Source organism: Rhamphochromis sp. 'chilingali' (genome assembly GCF_963969265.1).
Source record: "Rhamphochromis sp. 'chilingali' genome assembly, chromosome: 3".
Lineage (NCBI taxonomy): Eukaryota > Metazoa > Chordata > Actinopteri > Cichliformes > Cichlidae > Rhamphochromis > Rhamphochromis sp. 'chilingali'.
In genome coordinates this window covers 11,258,053-11,284,114 of record NC_137931.1, presented here as the reverse complement: position 1 = coordinate 11,284,114, position 26,062 = coordinate 11,258,053, and the positions used below count along the sequence as shown (strand labels likewise).

The window sequence follows — 26,062 nt, the reverse complement described above, 5'->3', positions numbered from 1 at the left end:
TTATTATTTTTTTTTTTTTTAATAAAGATGGACTTTAATTTGTTTCTGAATAAAGCTCCATTGATTTTTAATCCTTGTGGTAACCACAAGGACAGACCATTCATGGTTCTTGTTAAGCCTTTTTTTTCTTCAATAGAGCTTTCCTTTTTTGTATTTATTTTACCGTAAACAAAAGTAGCTGAAACTGATGGACATCACGACACAAAATCAAGTAGTAACCCATACCATCTATTCAGAAGTTTCTTGCAGGCCTGGCCAGTTGGTTCACACGATTTTCCTTATTTAGATCCACGTTTTCAGCCAGCTGTGTTTGCTTCCTTGAGGATAATGGACAGTTATACATCTTTTATGCCTCACACAATCCATGTCCACACAATTAGTGTGCTATTAAATGTGAAGCACAAGAAAGGAAAATATAATGTGGCAGTGCCATATGCCAACTGTGCTAACAATGTCTGCTCCACACTGATTTAGCACTTTCATTTTGCCTTTGTGAAAATTTCAGCGTCATCCCTCCAGCACTTTAAGTACCCCTAAAAATAATCCAAAGCTCATTTTAAGGCTTTTGATTAACAGCAAAGCCCTCTATGAAATCTAAAGGACACTTCAAACACTGTGCCAGTCAAAGTCAAAATTACATTCAAAGCAGGGAATGTCGGGGTAATCATTAAAAAATAATTTTTACACTGAGGCTATAATAGCGGCTGTGTATCTGGCAAGCTTTTTAAGAGGGTAGCTGCACTCAAATGTCTGCTTGGGAATTGTTGCCAGCTGGTAAATATGGTGGTGCGGCTGATGAATTAGTACATGACATTAAGTCTTGTATGGATAGAGAACTGGTAAAGTTCTATTAGGATTTAACCATTGAACCTTTTCAAGGGTGCTTAGGCCTCACAGTATTTATGTTCACCTTTTTAAATCTTTCCACTTGGAACACCTAAACAGAAAAGCTTGCAATATTTTTTAAAGTAATGTTAAATCACTAACATGGTGGTAGTATATATTCAATTTAAAATGTTAACATACAATTTATTGGAAAGATAATGATGGCATGCTGGTTTTTGTTGTCTCCAACATCAAGAGGTTCAAAAAGGTCCTCAGTTCAGATCTACCAGTATGGTGTCACCCTGAGAGGTTAATATAAAAACTATCATTCAAATTTATTTGAAAGGACACTATTTCTAGTTACTGAAGATGATTTAAGCATGTTGCCACAAGGATTCCCCAACTTACCATGGTTTTGCCTTGTTGGGAAAAACATCCATAAATTGAGGTGGATGTTAGGATAATCCTACACTTAACCCTGAATGGGTCACTGTTAACCCAGTGGATGTTAGACAGTTAAAATGAAGATAAATACTAAAAAATATATAATATTCTTCTTAATTTTCTCACGGAGGGACAGAATCTGTTGATGATCGCAAGAAGAGACAAACCCTGAAGCTGCACTGTAGATAGTGACACAGTGCATACTGACAGCCGTGGTGATGCTAGTGGGATATGGGCACATTTTGTGCTATTCAGCTGGAAATGCATCAAAACCTTATTTGAACTTGAATGAGGCACACCATCAGTATTTCAAGTTCAAATGTCCAACAGAGTAGCAGCTCTTGAATTTACCTTTCACAGTGATAATAAATGGGTATCTTTCAGTCCCTGCATCATGGTGTACAATGCGGAGGGATATCACGAAATATTGATTCTTGAATGCATCTCATGCTTCCTTGAATTCAAATAAAACTATATTATCTTGTACCAGGAAAGAGAGCACCTCATTTCCGCAAGTCCTTTGAGGGATTTATCTTGACAAGACATATTTTTGGAACAGACTATAACCCTCATCTTTCCAGCGCTGTTGTACAAGTAGCAGATAAAAAAAAATGCAAGTTTGACATGCGTGATGTTCATGAGAGCCATGAGAGGAGCTTTCAAAGTTTCTCTTTCTGTCAGCACTAAGGCTGTGCAGGGCTGCTAGGGCTTTGTAAGCAGTTCTGTCAAAACTATTAGCATTTGTGGATTAGTTTACAGCAGAAGCATAAAACATGTAAAGAGTGAAAGAAAGAATGAAAGAAAGATTGCCTTACATCAGTCAGTGAGTTTTGCCTGCAGCTGCCTGCTGTCTTGCGTTAACACATCACAAGGACACTGATATCCTCAGCTGAATAGCCATAGCAGGAGCAGGAGGCCCTTGGATCGACCTGGTGTGTGAACGAGACACACTATCAATCTTTCTCAGTACTTCTTATGAAAATTCTTGTTGACAACCTAACAGTTTGAATTGGCAGCATCCAACATTTCATGTACTTCAAATTTAAATCTTGTTTCATGGTCAAATATGTTAAGTCCTTACTGCACAGTGTGATGCAAAAATTGTGTTGCTTTAGGAATTTTATGTTCATTAGACAAATAGTACTGTTCATCAAATATCAACAGTACACGATGTGAAGCTGTCAACATAGAAATCAAATTTAATGACTATAAATTCTAATTCCAACATCATAAGGAGTTACTTCAGGGATAGCAAGTGTCACATAATTGGAAGTATTTATAAAACCACCAAGGATCATCCAGTTGGAACTCCCACTCCTCACTGACTCGCCAGAACGTCCGGGTCTCTGGAGGTTAATGCCAGAAGTGTAATAGGTTTGAAATATTTCTCCCTACAGAAACAGTTACGTTTTTAAAGCCCTCGAACCATTATCTGTAAAAAAAAAAAAAGATTTATATATTTTTTTAAAAATAAACAAATAGTTTTTTTTTTGTTTCCCTGTAGAGAATAAAGCAAGTATATGTCTCAGTTTGTGGTAATTAAGTGGTTTTGACTTTGAAGCTGTTTCCAACAGTGGGGCATGTTTCTAATGGTTATTTACTTTTTTCTTTTCTTTTTTTGCATCTGGGATCAAAGTTGCATTCATATCACACTAAAATAAATTCTGACATTGGTGTATCATTTTATTTTAACCACTTCTTAAACAGAGGGACATTTATGAACCCCATTTATTTTCTCTATATGTCCTTCTGCCAACAATATAAAAGAGAGAGAGAAAGAGAGCCTGTAAATGCATTCAAACATAATGCATGAGGGTATCCTGATCTTCCACATCTATGATTGGGGTATTAATGTATTTCTAGTAGGAAAAAATATATATATATTTTTGGTATACTTCAGTGAAGCAGTGGGCAGCCACCAATCCAGCATCCAGGGAGCAGTGTCTAGGGACAGTACCTTGCTCAGGGGAACATCAGGGTAGCCGTTCGGTGGTTTTGAACCCCCGACTTGCTGATCATGGGGCGAACGCTCTACCTACTGATCTCCTCCCTCAATTTAAAAAACATAGTACAAGTATGATTAAAATAAATCAAACTGGTCACCATACCAGGGTTTCCCTATGTAGCTACAATTGTTTTTACATTAAAAGGGTAACAATGGCACTGTCTGGACAATCAAAAGTACGAATAACTGCATATTGGCAACAAAGTGACCAATTCTACAAAGCAATAAAAAAATATAATACTAGAAAAATATGAGTGAAATTTGCATGGCTACTGCGCACAGAGCAGCAGTGTGAGTGTGTGTCCATATGAATGTGTGAGAGCTTTAAGCACTTGTATTACTATTTTAACAAAGTTTAGCATATTTGAAGACATGAAGGAAACGTAAAAATGCTGACTGTGTAATTGACAGACTCATCAATATCACAACTCTATAATTAAGACACAGTAGAATCTGATCTGACGGATTCTAATATATTAATGTTTACAGAACTATGAAATTGTAGAATTCATTGAAGCCAGGAGGAAAAAATCAAGTTAATAGTGTTGGGTGGAGGATTCTATATTTATTACCAAAACTCTTAAGGGAAACACAAAGTCTTGAGAAGCTATTAACCTTTAGACCCTATACAGAGTAGATTTGTCCACAGGTTGGGATTTCATACCTGTTGATCACCAGTCTGGAACATAACCTGTTCCAGAGCAAAATAGGTTTGCAAGATAAGTGACTAATGCATGTTAGATTCCTTAACCAACTTCCTCTGACTATTTCTAATAGCAGTACAATAACAAAGGTTATCAGTTATCTTTGGTGGTGGCAGTCATAGGTAAAGTAATCATGATGCCAAATATATATATCATGTAACATTCAAGGAAAATATCATAAATATTGTTTGCAAATATTGTTAGGGAAAAAAAATCTCCTTTTCTCCTTTCAGTTACAGTAATAGTGTCACAGTGGAGAGTGACTCAGATTTTAATCCCACAGCAGTCCTAGGCCTCCTGTTTTTGTACATAAAATGATCCCCTTTAGAGATGCCATGCAGTGAGACCCATGGATTTTCACTTTGGAGAGAAAACAGAGTGATTTCTGTTAGTGGCCTTTAAATATAACTGTGTCTATTCTTGTTCTCTTTCAGTCACTGTTGAGGTCTAGGGTTTTGACTGACTGGTGATTATTTCTTCTTCTAACCGTCAATGTGCCTTTTAGACCCAATTCGTACAAGACTGCTCAAAGAAGTTTCACATTAACAAATGCTTCAATCTTAAACATGATTAATCTATCTTTATTAACAGACTGGGTAGTGCAGGCTTTAAAGGTGGAGGTAATTAAACCATTACTTAAAAAGTCCTTACTTGATCCAGCTGTCTTAGCTAATTATAGACTGATTTCCAACTGTCTTTCAAGATTTTTTTTAAAATGAAAAATTATTAAAAAGTAGTTTAAGTGTTCATTTACAAAGAGATGGTTTATTTGAAGAGCTTCATTTTTAATTCAGAGTGTGTCTTAGTGCAGAAGCAGCCCTAGTGAAATTTTCCAAAGGATCTTCTTATGGCCTGTTAGACCTCAGCTCAGCATTCACTACTGTTGACCACAGTCTTTTACTAGAGAGATTGAAACAGACAATCCATATTGAAGGAACTGTGCTGCAGTGGTTTGAATCATATCTGTCTGACAGTTTCCAATTTGTACATGTAAATGGGAAGTCTTCTTAAGAGTCATAGAGCTCCACAGGGTTCTGTCACAGAACCAGTGTTTTATATATATATATATATATATATATATATATATATATATATACACCCAGCACGCCCCTGCGGGCAGTTTATCCTTCAAGCTCGGGTCCTCTACCAGAGGCCTGGGAGCTTGAGGGTCCTGCGCAGTATCTTAGCTGTTCCCAGGACTGCGCTCTTCTGGACAGAGATCTCCGATGTTGTTCCCAGGATCTGCTGGAGCCACTCGCCTAGCTTGGGAGTCACCGCACCTAGTGCTCCGATTACCACGGGGACCACCGTTACCTTCACCCTCCACATCCTCTCGAGCTCTTCTCTGAGCCATTGGTATTTCTCCAGCTTCTCGTGTTCCTTCTTCCTGATATTGCTGTCATTCGGAACCGCTACATCGATCACTACGGCTGTCTTCTTCTGTTTATCTACCACCACTATGTCCGGTTGGTTGGCCACCACCATTTTATACTCGGCACAGATGTTCCTGTACACTATGCCGGCCACTTGGTTATGGCGTTCCATGTATGCCTTGCCTGCTAGCATCTTGCAGTAGTTTATACTCACTCTAGGATTATGAAATACTTAAAAAAAAAAAAAACTTTTTGCAGGCAGAGAGAACTAATAGAACAGTAAAGTTAAGACTTAGGAAGACAGGCAGGACATGGTTAGACTGTATAGAATTAGTTAAGATGTACATGAGGATTCCTCCAACAGAGAACGGTCTGACTCTTTGAGATTACATATGTTAGAGCATTTAGAGTTCTAGTCTTCTGTAGTGATGATAGAAGAGCAGAAGAGAGAGCATATTAGCAGATTAGATGCTTGAAATGTTTAAAAGTAAAGTAGTCATGAGAGCAAATGATCTGCCAGATGATTCTGTTTCTCTGCAGGAGCAGAATCTGAAATCTGGAGATTGGATGTTGATAAGGCCATGGAGAGGAAGTGCTGATCCAGTCCACGATGGAAAGGTCCCTATCGGGTGCTGCTGACAACGACCACAGCAGTGAAGATTGCTGGAAGGAACACTTGGATACATCAAGCGCACTGCAAGAAGGTGACACACATCCAGGCCAGCTCGGAGTAAGCGGCAGGAAGACCGGGTACAAAGGAGGGGGGGAAAGCCTCCAGGGCCCCTCGTCTCAATCCGGTGAAGAAACCAACTGAGCCACAGGTACTCATCAGAATGGCTGGGAATGTGCTGTGCATCTTCTTGAGCCTGTGGACCCTGAGTGGGATAACAGGGAGCGCACTGGAACAGAGCAAACCACACCCAGTACCCGCATGGGTTTTCAACAACTACTGGTGGCAGTTTAAGAACACAACCGCTCACATAAAGAATGAGACCAATGGTTATGCTTGTGATGCCACTGGCTACACATTCTTCTGGACTGTGGCCATATAGCATCACTGAGAGCGAGACAGTTTGTTTGGTTGCTTTAGCAACACATCCAGGAACACTGCCAACTTTTCAACTGCTCTGAACCTGAATGGAAGGTTGATTCACCAGTAGCTGGGAAGGTGAACTGCTCTGGTACGACAGACCTGCCCGTCTGACTTAAAGAATATGACTTGTTGCAGGACATTATACAGTTAAACGAACTGGAAACAGGCCAATTGCCTATGTGTATGAAGGACAATGGATTAGTCCAAGTTGGAGATTAACCATGGAACATGGCAACATCACCTATTCTTTTGTCTTCTGCAAGAAGGATGTAAACAGAGAAGCCTTTTGTCTACATTTACATCATGAACACTTGAGGTTTTGAGCCAAGAAGATCAAAACAGCTTGATCCAATTTCCTTTACAAAGCGTTTTCTGTGGTGACAACAGGACAGGAGAAGAGTTGTAAATGCAGATAATTCACCAGTTGACTCTAACCCCCACAGGATGCCTACAGTGAGAAGATTTGGGGGGTTGATAGGAGTCATAAAGAAGGGTGTTGACCAGGCTGCAGCTTTGAAGTTAGCTGAGAGCCACATGGACAAACAATAAAGTCAACTGATGCGTTTAAATGCCTATGTCTGTATACAGTTGGATTGTAGTGACATATGATTTTTGAGAATGATGATTCTTCTTGTTTGACCTTTGACATTCAGTTGTTTACTTGAAGAAATACATAATGAATTGCACGACAGGAGTAGATCCGCCACAAGGCTGGATAGCTTGGTTACGGTCTGGTCCTTGGTGGCATCTTCTTTTGAAAATATTAATTCCTGTTTTTGTATTGTTGACATTGATTTGCTTATGTATAGGATGTAGTTTACTGTGTATGAATGAAATCTACACTGACACTGTCCAAACAAAGGGTGCATAAGTTGAAATTTAAGTATACAATGACAAAAAGGAGGGAAATGTTAAGTCTAATTGTTGAATGTTGCCATTGTGTTTCTTAAATTTGTACAGTCTTAGTTCAAGCAATAGGATCAAAGCCATTCCTTTGATCCTGACCACCTCTCCAACCACTCTGTGCTGGGGGAGGTTTTATTGTAGATACATCCTATCTGAAAGATCTGTTTCATTTGATGTAAGCTTCCTGGGCTTATAGAATAGAATAGAATAGAATTCAACTTTATTGTCATTGCACATGCACAGGTACAGGGCAACGAAATGCAGTTTGCATCCATCCAGAAGTGCTTTAGTGATATAGATATATTACAATATATATTAGCAATAATATAGATATGTGAGTATATTACAGAAATGGGTCTATTATGGTATGTTATAATGTACACGGTATGAAGTATGTTGTGAATATTCTATAACTATAAGTATGTACAGGCTGTAGTGAGTACAAGCTATGTACAGGATATGAACAGGATATAAATATGAAAAACTATACAGAATATGAAATAAATAACTTTACAGAATCTGGGATATACAGCTATACAGAAATGGGAACTATGCAAGTTGTAAACAGTTGTAGGATTAAAGATTATCGAATGTACAGAATGATTATTTACACAGAGCTATACAGTAGTGCAGTTAAGATAAGTGAGGGTGTAGATAGTTTCTACAGAGGCTATATAAAGTGCTAGTGGTTGTGAGTGGTGGTTCAGTCCATGTTATTATTGTGTTTGAGGGTACAGTTGTCCATTGTGGGTGTGTGTATGTTCAGTCCATGAGTTTAACGTGGGTCAGATGTCAGGAGGCAGAGTTATGACCCTTTGGCCAGCAGGAGGTCTAACACACACACACACACACACACACACACACACACACACACACACACACACACACACTCTTACAGAAGTTCACACATATACAAATGCCTTGTCTTAGGACCATGTGGGTGTGGCTTTGTTCTGACGTGTTTTGTGTGAACTGTCTCTCAATAAAAGGTAGCAGGAGGAGGTCAGATCTGGGGGTCATTTTCGTGGTGGACACAGACGAGGCCTCCCTTGCGCAAATAATCGATCGATCGACTGTCTTGTTTTCTTCATGATGAATAAGTCTCTAGAATTAGCGGGGTTTGTGGAAACACAGACCCAACAGGTATTCTTGCCAATTCCTTTCTGTGTCCCGCTCATGTATTGACCCATGTGCCTGTTCATCTTAGCCGATATGATGCCTGACAGGAGCTTCCATGTAGTACTGAGGCAGGTTATTGGTCGGTAGTTGGAGGGGACCGGTCCCTTCTTGGGGTCCTTGGGACCGTCCGACCTTCGGTTAGCCATTCCGGGTGTCTCTCGTTAACTAGCAGCTGGTTCATTTGTGCTGCCAGACGCTCGTGGAGTGCAGTCAGCTTCTTTAGCCAGTAGGCGTGAACCATGCCTGGCCCTGTCCAACTCTTCATACTGGAGACCCTTTCTTGGATATCTACCACTGTGATGGTTACTGGACCCTGTTCAGGGAGGTCACTGTGGTCTGCCCTCAGATCCACTAGCCACTGAGCATTGCCGTTATGGGTTGCGTCCTTCTCCCATATGCTCTTCCAGTATTGCTCCGTCTCCAGCCTTGGTGGTGCTGTTCTCTTATTGTTCCCTTGCCACTGAGAGTACACCTTTGCTGGTTCTGTGGAGAACAGCTGGTTTATTCTCCTGCCTTCTATCTCTCTGGTGTACCTCCTCAAGCGGCTGGCCAAGGCTGTGAGTTTTTGCTTGGCAGTTTCCAAGGCCTCAGGTATGGACAGCTTGCTGTATTTCTTATGCACCTTCTTTGTCGCACCTTTCTGCAACTCCGTTAGTTGGCTAACCTCCCTCCGTGCTACTTTGATCTTGCCCTCTAGCCTCCTTCTCCATGGAGTCCATGGAGGGTACTGCCCCTTGTGGCTGTTCAACTTGTAGCCAAGCATCTCACTGATCACTGCTGCCGTATTGTAGATCAGCTTGTTAGTGTCGGTAATCGTGGTTGTAGGTATATATATATATATATATATATATATATATATATATATATATATATATAGTATACATGTTTCTCTAATGTTATTAGAAAACTCTGCATACATTTTCAATGCTATGCAGATGATACATAGCTTTATTTATCTATAAAGTCAGGTGATGTATCCGGAGTAATTAGGTCACATCATATCTAAGACCTTATTGTGTCTTATTATCTTAACAGAGCACGTCACTCTCAAACTGCAGGCTTTTCAAAAGTAGAAGAGGAGGCAGAGACGATATCAGGGCTCATTACTATGAAACCAGCTCCCAGTTTGGTTTCAGGAGACAAACACTCAACTTTTGCATGATGCATTGAATCTTTATTCTTCCCTCATCTCTTTGCACTCTTTTTATTCATTAACAATCATTAACCACTGGCCTTCTCCCCTATAGTTGTGGGGATGAGGACTTTTTTCTCATATTCAGCTCTCTTAACATATAGTTTGACTTACAATTTTTTCATCTTTTTTTTTTGATCAACATTTGTAGACATAACAGCAGGCAGATGATCAAATGTTGCATACCCATACAGAATACGTGTACAATTCAAAACAACATGTCTATTAACTGTACTAATACAATGAACTGACCATAATGTGGTGTACCAAGCCTCATTGGTTGAAGTAAGGCACCACAGAGCTTGCAAGGCTGTTTGCCTGCAGAGACTGGCAGATTTTCATCCAGAATCATTCACTCAAAGCTAATACCCACAGATGTCTGTGGGTATTAGCTTTTGACCTCTTAACGTCCATTAGTGTGTCAGTGACCAGTTTAGGGTCAAGGGTAACATTAGGGTGAGTAGTAAGCCATCATAAGGAACTTTCTATGGAGTTAAATACAACACAGGTCCGTTCTCCTGAAAAGGCCACATATGGTATACAATACATATAAACAATAACAGTTCAAAATGCATTAATACATATATTTTATTTCTCTCCTTTCTAAAATAACTAACTATGCTCATTGGACCGGTTACACTTTTTGGTGGCATTATTTGTAAATGAGACTCAGATGACAGAAAATTGGTTGAGTCTGCCAAGTTGGCAGTGTTCAGTGTTCACTTATTAAATCACAAAACATAATTTAGTGTCATGTGTGATGGTTTAAACCATTTCAAGAGACTATGCAGACATTAGTATAGTCTAACTCCAAAAGCTTGTAATTCAAAAAGTCTGCAGATTCTGTGAAGTCTTCTTCTCCTTTTTCACAAGCCAATCGCTAGTCTTTGGCTAAAAGTGAACATGTTATACAGCTTTAGTGTAGTCCAAGTTTAAAGCATTAACACCCCAAACAAGGCATAAAACACTTGAGGTTGGTTCTTGAGACAGTCCATTAATGTACTTCCCTCAAAAATGTCAGTAAACTCTGGACCAAGGAAGAGAGGATTTGGAGAGATGGGCACGGCTTCATTAGTGACACTGAGAAACCCCAGAGACCACAGACAACAGGGCTCCTAACTTTTCACTTTTAAACTCAACACAGTTAAAAACAGGCTTTCAGACACTGTGACCAGTGGTGAGGATAGCTTCAGTAGTCCTTACTGACAAATCAACTCAGTAGAATTTCTTCTTTTAACAGTCAAACTGTGCAGTAGCTTTAAGCTAAGTCACAGTACTACACCACCAGTGTTGGTCAAGTTACTTAGTTACTAAGTTACTTTTTAAAAACACGATTTACAAACTGAATAGGTGATAAAGCGATAGATCTTTCAGCCCAATTCTACTTTTTCTGCATAATCCATCATAGAAAATGTAATCAAATGGAAAAGTCTCTTTTTAAAACTTGTTTTATTAGTTTTAACCTTTTAACTTTCATCAAGCAAAAATTTAATTATATGCAACATTCTCTGACTGGAAGAAATTTGTTTAACATTTAAACTTGTTTTCTGCACATTCCAGCACATAGAATGAATATACAGTGGGGCAAAAAAGTATTTAGTCAGCCACCGATTGTGCAAGTTCCCCCACTTAAAATGATGACAGAGGTCAGTAATTTGCACCAGAGGTACACTTCAACTGTGAGAGACAGAATGTGAAAAAAAAATCCATCAATCCACATGGTAGGATTTGTAAAGAATTTATTCGTAAATCAGGGTGGAAAATAAGTATTTGGTCAATAACAAAAATACAACTCAATACTTTGTAACATAACCTTTGTTGGCAATAACAGAGGTCAAACGTTTACTATAGGTCTTTACCAGGTTTGCACACACAGTAGCTGGTATTTTTGGCCCATTCCTCCATGCAGATCTTCTCGAGAGCAGTGATGTTTTGGGGCTGTCGCCGAGCAACACGGACTTTCAACTCCCGCCACAGATTTTCTATGGGGTTGAGGTCTGGAGACTGGCTAGGCCACTCCAGGACTTTCAAATGCTTCTTACGGAGCCACTCCTTTCTTGCCCGGGCGGTGTGTTTTGGATCATTGTAATGTTGGAAGACCCAGCCTCGTTTCATCTTCAAAGTTCTCACTGATGGAAGGAGGTTTTGGCTCAAAATCTCACGATACATGGCCCCATTCATTCTGTCCTTAACACGGATCAGTCGTCCTGTCCCCCTGGCAGAAAAACAGCCCCATAGCATGATGTTTCCACCCCCATGCTTCACAGTAGGTATGGTGTTCTTGGGATGCAACTCAGTATTCTTCTTCCTCCAAACACGACGAGTTCAGTTTATACCAAAGAGTTCTACTTGGGTTTCGTCTGACCACATGACCACATGACATTCTCCCAATCCTCTGCTGTATCATCCATGTGCTCTCTGGACATGCACTGGCTTCAGCAGCGGAACACGTCTGGCACTGCGGGATTCGATTCCCTGCCGTTGTAGTGTGTTACTGATGGTGACCTTTGTTACTTTGGTCCCAGCTCTCTGCAGGTCATTCACCAGGTCCCCCCGTGTGGTTCTGGGATCTTTGCTCACCGTTCTCATGATCATTTTGACCCCACGGGATGAGATCTTGCGTGGAGCCCCAGATCGAGGGAGATTATCAGTGGTCTTGTATGTCTTCCATTTTCTGATGATTGCTCCCACAGTTGATTTTTTCACACCAAGCTGCTTGCCTATTGTAGATTCACTCTTCCCAGTCTGGTGCAGGTCTACAATACTTTTCCTGGTGTCCTTCGAAAGCTCTTTGGTCTTGGCCATGGCAGAGTTTGGAGTCTGACTGTTTGAGGCTGTGGACAGGTGTCTTTTATACAGATGATGAGTTCAAACAGGTGCCATTCATACAGGTAACGAGTGGGGGACAGAAAAGCTTTTTACAGACGACGTTAGAGGTATGTGAGAGCCAGAGATTTTCCTTGTTTGAGGTGACCAAATACTTATTTTCCACCCTAATTTACGAATAAATTCTTTACAAATCCTACCATGTGAATTCATGGATTTTTTTTTCACATTCTGTCTCTCACAGTTGAAGTGTACCTCTGGTGCAAATTACTGACCTCTGTCATCATTTTAAGTGGGGGAACTTGCACAATCGGTGGCTGACTAAATACTTTTTTGCCCCACTGTGTATATATATATATATATATATATATATATATATATATATATATATATATATATATAAACACACCCAGCACGCCCCTGCGGGCGGTTTATCCTTCAAGCTCGGGTCCTCTACCAGAGGCCTGGGAGCTTGAGGGTCCTGCGCAGTATCTTAGCTGTTCCCAGGACTGCGCTCTTCTGGACAGAGATCTCCGATGTTATTCCCGGGATCTGCTGGAGCCACTCGCCTAGCTTGGGAGTCACCGCACCTAGTGCTCCGATTACCACGGGGACCACCGTTACCTTCACCCTCCACATCCTCTCGAGCTCTTCTCTGAGACCTTGGTATTTCTCCAGCTTCTCGTGTTCCTTCTTCCTGTCATTCGGAACCGCTACATCGATCACTACGGCCATCTTCTTCTGTTTGTCTACCACCACTATGTCCGGTTGGTTAGCCACCACCATTTTGTCCGTCTGTATCTGGAAGTCCCACAGGATCTTAGCTCGGTCATTCTCCACCACCCTTGGGGGCATCTCCCATTTTGACCTCGGGACTTCCAGATTATACTCGGCACAGATGTTCCTGTACACTATGCCGGCCACTTGGTTATGGCGTTCCATGTATGCCTTGCCTGCTAGCATCTTGCACCCTGCTGTTATGTGCTGGATTGTCTCTGGGGAATCTTTACACAGCCTGCACCTGGGGTCTTGCCTGGTGTTATAGACCCCAGCCTCTATGGATCTTGTGCTCAGAGCTTGTTCTTGTGCTGCCATGATTAGTGCCTCTGTGCTGTCTTTCAGTCCAGCTTTGTCCAGCCACTGGTAGGATTTCTGGATATCAGCCACCTCCTCTATCTGCCGGTGGTACATACCGTGCAGGGGCCTGTCCTTCCATGATGGTTCCTCGTCTCCCTCCTCTTTCTTGGGTTTCTGCTGCCTGAGGCATTCACTGAGCACTCGGTCAGTTGGGGCCATCTTCCCAATGTATTCTTGGATGTTCGTTGTCTCATCCTGGACTGTGGTGCTGACACTCACCAGTCCCCGGCCCCCTTCCTTCCGCTTAGCGTACAGCCTCAGGGTGCTGGACTTGGGGTGAAACCCTCCATGCATGGTAAGGAGCTTTCTTGTCTTTATGTCAGTGGCTTCTATCTCCTCCTTTGGCCAGCCTATTATCCCAGCAGGGTACCTGATCACGGGCAGGGCGTACGTGTTGATGGCCCGGATCTTCTTCTTACCATTCAGCTGACTCCTCAGGACTTGCCTGACCCTCTGCAGGTACTTGGTGGTTGCAGCTTTTTTAGCGGCCTCTTCATGGTTCCCATTCGCCTGCGGGATCCCCAAGTACTTGTAACTGTCCTCTATGTCTGCAATGTTGCCTTCTGGTAGTTCAATCCCCTCAGTTCTGACTACCTTCCCTCTCTTTGTTACCATCCGTCTACACTTCTCCAGTCCGAATGACATTCCAATGTCATTGCTGTATAGCCTGGTAGTGTGGATCAGTGAATCGATGTGTCGTTCACTCTTGGCATACAGCTTGATGTCATCCATGTACAGGAGGTGGCTGACAACTGCTTCATTCTGTAGTCGGTATCCGTAGCCAGTCTTGTTAATGATCTCACTGAGGGGGTTCAGGCCTATGCAGAACAGCAGTGGGGACAGAGCATCTCCTTGGTAGATCCCGCACTTGATGGTGACTTGTGCTATGGGCTTGGAGTTGGCCTCTAGTGTTGTACGCCACATCCCCATTGAGTTCCTGATGAAGGCTCTTAGGGTCCCATTGATCTTGTACAATTCTAGGCATTCCAGTATCCAGCTGTGGGGCATTGAGTCATAGGCCTTCTTGTAATCAATCCAGGCAGTGCACAGGTTGGTCAGTCTGGTCTTGCAGTCTCGGCTGACTGTTCTGTCTACCAGTAGCTGGTGTTTTGCACCTCTGGTATTCTTGCCAATCCCTTTCTGTGTCCCGCTCATGTATTGACCCATGTGCCTGTTCATCTTAGCCGATATGATGCCTGACAGGAGCTTCCATGTAGTACTGAGGCAGGTTATTGGTCGGTAGTTGGAGGGGACCGGTCCCTTCTTGGGGTCCTTGGGGATCAGGACCGTCCGACCTTCGGTTAGCCATTCCGGGTGTCTCTCGTTAACTAGCAGCTGGTTCATTTGTGCTGCCAGACGCTCGTGGAGTGCAGTCAGCTTCTTTAGCCAGTAGGCGTGAACCATGTCGGACCCTGGTGCTGTCCAACTCTTCATACTGGAGACCCTTTCTTGGATATCTGCCACTTTGATGGTTACTGGACCCTGTTCAGGGAGGTCGCTGTGGTCTGCCCTCAGATCCACTAGCCACTGAGCATTGCCGTTATGGGTTGCGTCCTTCTCCCATATGCTCTTCCAGTATTGCTCCGTCTCCAGCCTTGGTGGTGCTGTTCTCTTATTGTTCCCTTGCCACTGAGAGTACACCTTTGCTGGTTCTGTGGAGAACAGCTGGTTTATTCTCCTGCCTTCTATCTCTCTGGTGTACCTCCTCAAGCGGCTGGCCAAGGCTATGAGTTTTTGCTTGGCAGTTTCCAAGGCCTCAGGTATGGACAGCTTGCTGTATTTCTTATGCACCTTCTTTGTCGCACCTTTCTGCAACTCCGTTAGTTGGCTAACTTCCCTCCGTGCTACTTTGATCTTGCCCTCTAGCCTCCTTCTCCATGGAGGGTACTGCCCCTTGTGGCTGTTCAACTTGTAGCCAAGCATCTCACTGATCACTGCTGCCGTATTGTAGATCAGCTTGTTAGTGTCGGTAATCGTGGTTGTAGGTATCGTCCGTAGTGCTGCATTAACATCATCTAGCAGACCTTCTGAGGGTACTTCACGTACTTCCTCCGGCGCAGGATCGTTGAGTTAGACTCCATGTCAGTGTCTCAAGTACTGTTAAGTGTATGCCTGCTGGAGTAGGTGCCATAACGGCTGCGCCTGTTGTTTTTTCCTCAGGAGAGCAGAACACAGACTTTTTACAGCTTTTGCTCATAAAGACCACCCCTACAGCCATTAATACTGTAGTAGCTAAGTCATAGATGACTGTCTGCTATAAAAACAAAATTCATTAAAAAAATGTAATTAATCAACAATCAACAAAAGCTTTATGTTTTAGAAATATCAGTAAGTCTGGATAGTTCGCGACCAGAAATGTTTCTGTAATTTTACATGTTTTTCATGTAAAAAAACTGAGATCTGCTGTTAAAATTGCACTTGTTTATCTCAAGACATTAAATATCTTTACACTGACAGAAAGTGGAATTTCACTGCTCCGGCCCGCTTAAGATCAAAGTGGGCTTTATGTGGTCCTCAAGTTTCATTACTGATTAAGACCATACACCATCTCAACATTTAGACAGGTACACTTTGCCAACAAAACGTTTCATCGTTTGACAGCATCTTGCCAAACTGTAACTGGCAAGTAAATACACAGATCATTTTTTCCACCCTCTGAACTTTAGCTGAAATGTTTCACTAGTCTCCATGAGTACTTTTTGGAAGAAATGAAAACAGCATTTTTGGGGTATCTCAGATCAAAGGAACATGTCAGTTCTGACAGACAGTAACAGGCTCTGCTGATCCCTTTAATTGAAATCATTAACTGTGCTATCATCTCATCTGCCAACTACTCTTGTACACTGACAGGTACATCAGCAACATCTTGAAGACACTGTAAAAATAACTGGGTCAAATTTAGTCATTATGTTACACAACAGACCTCATTGCTAAGTTACTTTGCCTTTCATTTACATGTCTTTTCCTCTTCTTTCAGCTGTTCTCTTTAGAGATCGCCACAGCAGATCATCTGTCTCAATCCATGAATCTTCTCTCCTGCCTGGCGGTTCCATCTTCAACATCCTTAGCTCAGTATATCCAACATCCCTCTTCCAAACTATCTCAGTGACTCCCTCAGTTCTATCCCCAGTCTTTTTCTTAGCTCTGCCATCTCCAAACCATACATCATGGCAGGTCTCAAAACTTTCCTTAAGCTGTCGCTACAATCCTTCTGTCTCCAGTCTCCCCTGATGCTTGTGTCCACCCATTCCAACCTGCCTTCACTGTCATTGGTTTAAGTGGTTGATCCCAGGTGTGTCACACCAATCCCACACTGACATGTCCCACAATTGTTGATGAAAAATCGTTTGTTAAAAGTTCAAACTGACACTGAAACAGAAGTGATAAGCATTTATTGTACTAACATCAAACTAACATTGAAGCTCTGGATCAAAATACTTTTCCCAGATGGTCACTGAGACATTGGATGTTTGGACATTGAGAATGGGAGATTCCATGCTGTGGAACAGAAACCAAATGAAATGTATTTCTTTGCAAATAGAAGAGTTACCCTTTACTGTAAACATCTGATTGAATGTCAAAACAGTTTCTGCTGAATCCAGTTTCTGGAGGTGGTGGCTGCGTGTCTAGAAGATGCAAGGAATTGGCGGAAAACTAAGAAAGTGAAAGCAGAAACTATTTTAATAAAAAGGAATGATCAAGAGAAAGTCAAGAAGCATGAAAATGAGTTAGCTAATTAAGATGAATGAATAGCTACAGTAATTAGTGATAGTAATTAAGTTTACACAAATGAGACAATGTGAATAAGACATGTAGAATTATGATTAAGGCAGTTAAAATCAGGGCTAATAGTGGAATACCTGTCCCACGCAGCTGCTGTATTTGGTTGGAACTGTCAAGCTCTCTAAGTTTGTGCAGCTTCCCCGCTTGAAAGGGATTGATGCATCTACCACAGGTGTTTAACTGGGTTTCACTCAATGACCAGGCAGATCTTTTGTTTTCCTTTTCTTTAATCTTCTTTTCGGCCACAGTCAGCCATAGGTGAAAAACCTTTAAATACAAACCAAAAAACCAAAATACAAATTATGTTTGTTATCACACATCTGCAAATATTGTAAACAATCCCAAACACATTTTCTTTTTTAAACACATCAATGCAGTGCGCAAGCTTTGTAGTACAATATTTACTTGAGTATTTTTAAATGCTCAAATTATGTAATTCACTAGCAATTGTACATACACCTTGAGAAATACTGCTTTCTATTAAAGTGCTAAATTAAATAATCAATCTGCATTAGAACTTGAGCAATAACAATAGTATTTATAACCAGCTTCTCTTAACCATATGCAAGCATTAACAGTCTTCCATATGCAGACCAACAATAAACAATGGTGCCGCTCGTAAACAGGCAACCAACTCACGGCACAGTGCTAATGCTATGTAAGCTAGCGGCAGCCGCGATTCTTTAGCAACTCGCTTCAAAGTCTTTTACCATAGTCAGCAACCATTCCCTTACCGGCTGCCTCCCTGGCTTTGTAGATACTTCAGTTCCACACAATATTCATGTTGGCAACAACTTATTGAAAGAATTATGCTGGGCTTTTCCCGAAAGTGGCAACTTCCTGTTGCTCCCCAGTTCGCCTTCTTTTTCCTTCCCGACAGAAACCCAGACACAAGATTAGTTCCGCCCTCCAGTCTGTCACGTTTACTTTTTTTCCTCAGGGCTCTCCACCTCCTACTCGGTTTGACTTGACAGGAACAGAGGTACAGCATGAGGTATAGCATGGCGATACTGGGCTGATGTTTGTGGTGGTCCAGGCAGCTTCAAAGCCACAAGTGATATGGGTTCTTTTATTACTCAAGTTCTATCCAAATTGCCTTTTTTTTCTTCTCACAGCATCAAATATAACAAATGTGGATATATTTTTTATTTGTTTATTTTTAAAGTGACTGGAGATAAGTCATAATAAGTAGTACCTCATTTGTAAATGGGGGTTAGGAAGTAGGATAAGAATTATAGTACAATATCAGTAAAAGAGAATTTTGTTCTCGAAAACTGGAGCAAAGACTTCTTGGGCAGTCTTTGCACATGGTCATTGCAGATGATTTAATAAAAAGGTACCAGTTGTCTGGATTTTGGACTTTCTGTTTGTTATCATTTGCTTATGTTGTTTTATTCAAGTTATGAGACATAAATTATCAGCACACTTGTTAATGAAAGCACTCAAACTTCTATTAAGTCTTCATAAAGTCCAGACAAGTGAGAAGAAAAACACCCCTGTACCACTGTCATGAGGACAAAGAGGTTTTATGGCTTTATGTCAGTTTCATCTCTGAAGAATTTAATATGGGAGTCAGTGGGTATGGAATTGCATCTCCTCAAGTGTCCATTAAAGTTTATTGCCTTCTTACTTAAGTCTTGGAGAACAGTATTAGAAAAAGGACATCACTTTTTATTTTTTCTAAATTTGTCTCACAGAATTAGGTTTTGGATTGTAGCATTTCTGCTCTTCTCTTAAAATAAATTGTAGAACATCTCATCAACAAAAGCCTACCTCTGTGAAAGATAACACAATTAAAACGCATAATAGGTAGCTGCCTGAAATGTCCTAAGGTACCTGCGAAATGATGATACTGCCTCACAAATACATTAAACGCATGCACAGACAGACTGCTTGTTAGGGCATATAACTTATTCATAATGCTGTCATTATCTCTTTGATCTCATTACACACACTCATTTCAAATCCCATTTGCAGGGAAGTGAGCCTCCCAAAGGTTAAAGCCCCTTAAAAACGCAAGTGAAAAGTAATAAAGTATATCATACTCTGATTCAAACCCTCAGAGCCTGGCTGAGTCTCCAGATGACTCAATTTTAAGGGTAACCTTCCTTTTCCTGCTATCCCTTTCTTTCCTGATTGCTTTTTTTTTTCCATTCTCTGTTTAACATATTTTAAAATGAAAACAAATGTCAGAAAATGTACATTAATTGTTCCGACTGATTGTCTCTGCCTGATTAACTACTGGAAACGATGCTTGTTTGAACGCACTTGGACCCTTACCAAACTGAAAACATTTCTGCAGCCACAAATTAAAGAAGGATGAAGTTTATGCTCACATCCAATTCAGAGACACCTGTCTCTGTTTGATTTGCATGTAGTTGATAGTAACGCACTTGTCAACAAAGAAAAACTGTCAGGATGTTTGTGCGTGTAGCGAAAGTGAAATGAACTATTTACTGGCAGCTTTACAGGTGAGATTTGTGACAAGAGGCGAGGCGCATTTTAATGTGCTGTGCAGTGAGGACTGAGCATTCACACTTTAACATCTACTGTAGACCAGACTTATTTAAATGACAGAAAAATTAAAGAAAGGGATTTACTCTTGGGATTACATTTCAAGAGGAAATGAAACCCTGTCTTTGAGATAGTCCAAGAATCTGTTTAATTGTTTTCTTGCTGCAGAATGTCTGTTTAATTAAAGAACTGGTGAAACCATGAGTTGGACACCTTGAGTTAAGATTTGACAAACAAGTCTGAGCCACGTCACTGCAATTTGCTTCCCCCATCAAAACATCTTTGCCCTGCTTGGTTCTATCTGTAATTAAAGTAAATATCTTTTTTTTTTTTTTTTTTTTTGTGTCCCGTTTGGATCTTTAGCCATCAGAATTGTTGTCTTAAGGCCAAGAAAGATGCCAAGCGGATTTATTTTACCAAGTGGATCATCATGGCCTTGCCATATTGGTCCATTTGATTGACCTTTTGTCATGAATCGCTGTGCGGCAGGCAGGAGTTGGACCCAAAATGCAAGACTCACGGACTCAGGGGATGAACTCAAAAATCACAGCTTTATTTGCTTGTAAGACAAACATACAAAGTAACCTAAACTAAACTGGGAAACAACGAACTAAGAACTCACAGAGAGCCACAGGGAGATCCACACAGCATGAGGGACGACGCGACACTGACTCAGAGAAACACAGGGTTTAAATACACTGGGAAGTAACGAGGGGAATGAGACACAGAAGGAGGGCACAGCTGGGAGAAATCAGGACTGACGAGACAAGCAAAGCAGGACGCATTCACATAAGACACGGACCATCAAAGTAAAACAGGAAGTATCACACAGAGACGCAAACTTGACACAGTGGAGACAGCAACTAAGAAACACAGAGACATAAACCATAAGGTAGAGGACTCTAAGAACTGAGAGACACAGAGGGGAACTCAAACATGCAGACACAGACTACACAGAACAGAGGGGACACAGAGAAACATGAAGGGCAAGGGATCAAAACTAGAAACCATAGAATAACTCACACAAGTACAATAATACAAACATCACAAGGAACTAAAAACGCTGGGTCAGGAGACCCAGGACCATGACACCTTTATTATAATTATGAATTTATTTTATTTTTGGTTGCTACAAACGGGACAGACATGACTGGGGGATAGGACAGGGAGATAGAATGAAAGAAAGAGAGGGAGAGAAAGAAAACCAAAGGGGAGAAGAGACAGTGAGAAAGGGGGGAAGAAAGAAAGAAAAACAAACAAAACACCTGGATCACCTGTATGGAGAAAAAAAACAGAAGAGAAAGCAAACAAAAAAGAGCAACATAATAAAAAAACAGCACCATCACAATAAACTAGCTAGCACTAGATAACAGTAGATACTAAATATTAAGCGATATTGTGTAGCACGCAAGATAGACAGTGGGTGTAGTCCACGTCTGTGAACACCCGTGTGTACACCTGTGTGCATACCTGTGTGGATCAGCATGCTTGTATTCCAAAGGTTTCTCCATGTAACGATCTGCTAGGGAGTGTGGGGAGCCATTGCCCCGTCCACCAGAGTATGAAGCAGGTATGGAGGAGATCCAGGCCCCAGATATCCAGAGGCCCCAGAGTACAAGGACCCGAGGAAGGCCACCAAAAGGGGGGAATCGTGCCACCCTCCTGCGAAGAGCTAAGTAGAGCCCCAAACAAGAGGTCACCCAGCAGCTACGGAGCAGAGGCCAGAGGGGGTTGCAGTGGCGTGCCCGCGGACTCTGCCGGCAGCCAGCTGTGCCAGAGAGGACCGAGCTTCAGGCCCAGAGGCTTGAGGGCATCCCACCCCCCGGAAGGGGCCCAGCCGGGCCACAGGCGCCAGGCCCCACCAATCGGCCACCAGGAGTGAGCCGGTACATACATGAGCGCCCAGCCCCAGACGACAAGGACCGAGGGGAGATAGGCCTCCGTACTTTGGAGGGCCTGAGATGGTTCCAGAGAGGTTGGGTCTAAGACCCAACCTGACATATAGACAAAGACGAACAGGCGCACGTGGACACAAACATGCATTCCCACCCCATATGCACAACCAAATACTCTGCACTCACCCAAAGTGTAGACAGACACAAATAGACGCTGCACAGACAGTCGCACTCCCCAAACATACTCTATATCCCAGGTCCAGGTACCCCCGCCCTCAGAGGGGCAAGCCGCACCTACACCCAGGAGATGTAACCCTTCTCTCTGGGGTGGAGGCAAGCAGACCACCTCCTTATCTGCAGTAGCAGGGTGGTACCGCATCCCAGACCGCAATCTGACGGCCAGCACCTCCTCCCAGCCCCCCAGCCCTGACGGCTAACAGAACCGGGGTGAGTGAATACCTCAAACCACCCTACGTCCGCTCATATGTAGTGTTGCTGTGTGCTGTTCTAAAGTGCATTTAAAACTCAGGAGAGCATGGTACTTGCTTCCTCTCAGAGAGCAGCACGGCTCCTCCCGAAAACCCTTAGGGTCTATATGCATTTAAAATTGAGGGTAGGGTACCAGCGCCAGAGGTGGGTTGGAATACACCGACCATCTACTGGATGCTGTAAAACATGCCCACCCCCAAGGCCCTATATGTATGTGTTATGTGAGAGTGTGAGTAATGTGGATGTCTAGGTTGAAGAATAAAATTGAGGCACAGGCGGCCAGAAGGGGGCAGAGGGGGAGTGCCTCCCCTGCACCCTGGTGACATACCTGCACTCCAAGCTCTGCGTGTGTGGGTGGGTGTGGTAGAGCGGGAATAGGGAGACAGCTGAGGATGGGGAGGGAAGAAAGGGAGGGGCAAGCGGCCCCTCCCTGGGGCCAGCTCCCCCGCTGACCCCAGTAGGCACCCCCAATCTCTGGAACCCACCAGGACAAGGGGGCCCAGGCCCCTTTCGGACCGGGGCCCGCAGCAGCAGCACCGCCCAGCCCCACCTGACTCCACCCCAGAGAAAACTGCACCCACCCCATCATCCAATTATCTCCCAAACTACACAAGACAATAGACACCCAGGTTGAGTTCATTCTCCACCTCTCCTATATCTCTCCCCCCACCTGCAGAGTGAGCTCCTGTAGTGAGGAGACCACCTGCAAAGACATAACAACCTCCCCACCAGTTAGAGAGCCCACTAGTTGGGCCGATGCACCAGAGGTCCACTGCACTGGGGCTGAGCCCCCCTGCACCCACCCGCCCACTGCTCCAGCAACACAACAGCCAGGACCCAAGCCCCCAAGGCACGGCCAGCACCCCAGACCGGGGGGCGGAGCACCCCCAGACCCCCACATACATATATGTGTATGTGGGGGTCGTATATGTATATATACACAAACATATATGTGTGTGTGTGTATATATATATATATATATATATATATATATATATATATATATATATATATATATAAAAAAAAAAACCCAGCATGCCCCTCTACCAGAGGCCTGGGAGCTTGAGGGTCCTGCGCAGTATCTTAGCTGTTCCCAGGACTGCGCTCTTCTGGACAGAGATCTCAGATGTTGTTCCCGGGATCTGCTGGAGCCACTCGCCTAGCTTGGGAGTCACCGCACCTAGTGCTCCAATTACCACGGGCACCACTGTTACCTTCACCCTCCACATCCTCTCGAGCTCTTCTCTGAGCCCTTGGTATTTCTCCAGCTTCTCGTGTTCCTTCTTCCTGATATTGCTGTCATTCGGAACCGCTACATCGATCACTGCGGCCGTCTTCTTCTGTTTGTCTATCACCACTATGTCCGGTTGGTTAGCCACCACCATTTTGTCCGTCTGTATCTGGAAGTCCCACAGGATCTTAGCTCGATCATTCTCCACCACCCTTGGGGGCATCTCCCATTTTGACCTTGGGACTTCCAGGTTATACTCGGCACAGATGTTCCTGTACACTATGCCGGCCACTTGGTTATGGCGTTCCATGTATGCCTTGCTTGCTAGCATCTTGCACCCTGCTGTTATGTGCTGGATTGTCTCTGGGGCATCTTTACACAACCTGCACCTGGGGTCTTGCCTGGTGTGATAGACCCCAGCCTCTATGGATCTTGTACGCAGAGCTTGTTCTTTTCCTGCCATGATTAGTGCCTCTGTGCTGTCTTTCAGTCCAGCTTTGTCCAGCCACTGGTAGGATTTCTGGATATCAGCCACCTCCTCTATCTGCCAGTGGTACATACCGTGCAGGACCCTGTCCTTCCATGATGGTTCCTCGTCTCCCTCCTCTTTCTTGGGTTTCTGCTGCCTGAGGTATTCAATGTATTCTTGGATGTTCGTTGTCTCATCCTGGACTGTGGTGCCGACACTCACCAGTCCCCGGCCCCCTTCCTTCCGCTTAGCGTACAGCCTTAGGGTGCTGGACTTGGGGTGAAACCCTCCATGCATGGTAAGGAGCTTTCTTGTCTTTATGTCAGTGGCTTCTATCTCCTCCTTTGGCAAGCCTATTACCCCAGCAGGGTACCTGATCACGGGCAGGGCATAGGTGTTGATGGCCAGGATCTTCTTCTTACCATTCAGCTGACTCCTCAGGACTTGCATGACCCTCTGCAGATACTTGGTGGTTGCAGCCTTTCTAGCGGCCTCTTCATGGTTCCCATTCGCCTGCGGGATCCCCAGGTACTTGTAACTGTCCTCTATGTCTGCAATGTTGCCTTCTGGTAGTTCAATCCCCTCAGTTCTGACTACCTTCCCTTTCTTTGTTACCATTCGACTACACTTCTCCAGTCCGAACGACATTCCAATGTCATTGCTGTATAGCCCGGTAGTGTGGATCAGTGAATCGATGTGTCGTTCACTCTTGGCATACAGCTTGATGTCATCCATGTACAGGAGGTGGCTGAACACTACTCCGTTCTGTAGTCGGTATCCGTAGCCAGTCTTGTTAATGATCTCACTGAGGGGGTTCAGGCCTATGCAGAACAGCAGTGGGGACAGAGCATCTCCTTGGTAGATCCCGCACTTGATGGTGACTTGTGCTATGGGCTTGGAGTTGGCCTCTAGTGTTGTACGCCACATCCCCATTGAGTTCCTGATGAAGGCTCTTAGGGTCCCATTGATCTTGTACAATTCTAGGCATTCCAGTATCCAGCTGTGGGGCATTGAGTCATAGGCCTTCTTGTAATCAATCCAGGCAGTGCACAGGTTGGTCAGTCTGGTCTTGCAGTCTCAGCTGACTGTTCTCTCTACCAGTAGCTGGTGTTTTGCGCCTCTGGTATTCTTGCCAATCCCTTTCTGTGCCCCACTCATGTATTGACCCATGAGCCTGTTCATCTTAGCCGATATGATGCCTGACAGGAGCTTCCATGTAGTACTGAGGCAGGTTATTGGTCGGTAGTTGGATGGGACCGGTCCCTTCTTGGGGTCCTTGGGGATCAGGACCATTTGACTTTCGGTTAGCCATTCCGGGTGTCTCTCGTTAACTAGCAGCTGGTTCATTTGTGCTGCCAGACGCTCATAGAGTGCAGTCAGCTTTCTCAGCCAGTAGGCGTGAACCATGTCGGGCCCTGGTGCTGTCCAACTCTTCATACTGGAGACCCTTTCTTGGATATCTACCACTGTGATGGTTACTGGACCCTGTTCAGGGAGGTCGCTGTGGTCTGCCCTCAGATCCACTAGCCACTGAGCATTGCCGTTATGGGTTGCATCCTTCTCCCATATGCTCTTCCAGTATTGCTCCGTCTCCAGCCTTGGTGGTGCTGTTCTCTTATTGTTCCCTTGCCACTGAGAGTACACCTTTGCTGGTTCTGTGGAGAACAGCTGGTTTATTCTCCTGCCTTCTATCTCTCTGGTGTACCTCCTCAAGCGGCTGGCCAAGGCTGTGAGTTTTTGCTTGGCAGTTTCCAAGGCCTCAGGTATGGACAGCTTGCTGTATTTCTTATGCACCTTCTTTGTCGCACCTTTCTGCAACTCCGTTAGTTGGCTAACCTCCCTCCGTGCTACTTTGATCTTGCCCTCTAGCCTCCTTCTCCATGGAGGGTACTGCCCCTTGTGGCTGTTCAACTTGTAGCCAAGCATCTCACTGATCACTGCTGCCGTATTGTAGATCAGCTTGTTAGTGTCGGTAATCGTGGTTGTAGGTATCGTCC

At 43.4% G+C, this 26,062-nt stretch overlaps 1 long non-coding RNA gene across 3 annotated transcripts; it reads right to left on the bottom strand.

Annotated features, from left to right (window-relative positions):
• Nucleotides 1–238: 238 nt before the first annotated feature.
• On the bottom strand, nt 239–18,535 carry LOC308393964. 3 transcript variants are annotated; one of them, XR_013971069.1, is made up of 3 exons: nt 18,202–18,458; nt 17,545–17,734; nt 239–317 (listed from the first exon to the last, which is right to left on the bottom strand). It is a non-coding gene; the product is annotated as an uncharacterized lncRNA (long non-coding RNA). The 3 variants fall into 3 exon arrangements; XR_013971070.1 differs by lacking the exon at nt 239–317 and adding an exon at nt 15,845–17,338; XR_013971068.1 differs by lacking the exon at nt 239–317 and having other exon boundaries at nt 17,677–17,734; nt 18,202–18,535.
• Between the last annotated feature and the right edge of the window lie 7,527 nt (nt 18,536–26,062).